The following is a 2,216-nucleotide window of genomic DNA, read 5'->3' on the forward strand; positions in this document are numbered from 1 at the left end:
AGTGGGACTACATCAAACTAAAAAGCTTCTGCACAACAAAAGAGATCATCAACAAAATGAAAAGGTAACCTACTGAACAGGAGAAAATATTTGCAAATCATATATCCAATAAAGAGCTAAAATCCAAAATATATAAAGAACTCACACAACCCAATATTAAACAAACAATCTGATTGAAAAATGAGAAGAGGATCCAAATAGACATTTTCCCAAAGGAGACATACAGATGGCTAGCAGGTACATAAAAAGATGCTCAACATCACTAATAATCAGGGAAATACATATTAAAACAACAATGAGTTCTCACCTCATATCACAATAGCTCTTATAAAAAAGATGAGAAATAACTGCTGGAGGGGATGTGGAGGAAAGGAAACCCTCATGCATTATCGGGAGGACTGTGAAGTGGTGCCTTTACTGAGCAATTCAGTTACCTTTCGTGGCACTGCATTCATTCAGCACACATTGGCTGGGAGCCAGAACCAGGCAAGGAGTTCAAGAGGTGACAGTTGATGAAATCCCTCACGGATCATATAACCTGTGGAGGAATAGTCTTCTGTAAGAATAAGTCTCAATTTTATAATTGAAGTAATTTGGGGAGAAAAGGATGTTCTTGGATATCTGGTGAGAAGAGGTGAAGGGAAGATACATTTCGAGAACCGATGAATGAATTTGCAGGAGGAGAGGAGGTATAAATTTTATAACTTGGAACAGCCACAAACAATTCCTCCTTAAGTGTAACTCTCCTTTTTACCTAAGTTATGCAAAGTTAGTTGCTACTCTGTTATGGACTTTATGATCTTCAACCAGTGCCTTAATTTATGTGCAGTGCCCTGGATGAGATGCTCTCCAAGGCTCTGCCGCGTGGTGCCATGATTCTGCCACGAAACCACAGAACCTATCTTTCCATTTTGAGCAGTAACGGAAAAAGTTGTTTTGTCAAATTGTTGTTAAAAAAAAAATCCATCCCACATATTAACTGTTTCTGTAAGCCTCTACATCACCCTCCCCCTTTCTCCTTTTATGGTTCCAGGTAAATCCAAGGGCATTATGAAATCAACCACAAATGTAAAAGACATGCGAAAATGTACATGCTTTGCCCTCTCTGCTCTTTAGATAACAGTAATCAAATCATGAACCCCAGCAGGATTCTGTTCAAAATCTTATCTGCAATTATTGTTCTGGCTCATTTCTTTCATTATTCCAAACAGAGCCACACTGAGCTCACACACGTTTGAAAGGATCGCTTGTTTCCCCATACTGCAAAAGGCCGACCAGGATTTTCTGTCTCAGAGCTCTTGTTTTCCCAGGGCGCATTCCTATCTCACAGCCACATTTCCTAATGCTTGCTGCACGCTCATTTGTTTGTCTCTTTCAAATTCCCTTCCTTAATGGATTTCAAGTAAATGCAGTTTTTAGTCAATTAAACTCTCCCCCACCCTTTTCTCCCCATTTTTACCCAGATTGACTATTTCTCTATTTCACAGGAAACAAAGCAATGGTTAAGTCTGAGCAACCACATTAAAGCAGCCGTGTAACCATTTCCCATTAAGGGCTAATTACTAAATACTTGGTAAAAGCAATAATAATCTTTTTGTTTTATTGTTCTGACCTTTACATGTTTTTATTCTCTCACATATACTTGTGTAGTTCAATTATATTTGTCACACAGTTTGAAAAATTAAGTGGTTCTAAGTTCCTTCTGCTATTGGAGGGAATTGATATGTGATTGCACAAATCATTCTATATTTTTCAAGTTAGGCTAAATACTCAAGTGCTTTTCTTCATGAACTAGGGCCCATCTAGTCTTAAAGCTTATTATGAGTTTTCCATATATCTTTGTATGAATTAGTATTCTATGTTGCAAATAACTGAAAGTTCCTTAAACAATGAAGAGAAATATTGGCCTCTGTAACAGAAAAGTCCAGAGGTAGTAGGCTTCAGGTAAGGTTTGATCCAGCAAACAATGTCATGGAGGAGAAAAGGATTAAAGAGTATCAGAGCATTTAGTAATAAAGCTATTAGGTTGTTTTTTGAGATTTTGTGATTTTTTTTGGTATTTTTCAACTTTTGAAATTTGTAATGCATTATGATTTTTTCTTTTTTTTCTTCTTCTTTTTTTAAAAATTCTTTATTAGTTAAGGTATTACAAATGTGTCCTCATCCCCCCCATTAAATCCCCATCCTCCCCCCTCCCCCCACTCATGCTCTTCTCC

Source organism: Myotis brandtii, unplaced genomic scaffold, assembly GCF_000412655.1.
Source record: "Myotis brandtii unplaced genomic scaffold, ASM41265v1 scaffold8, whole genome shotgun sequence".
NCBI lineage: Eukaryota > Metazoa > Chordata > Mammalia > Chiroptera > Vespertilionidae > Myotis > Myotis brandtii.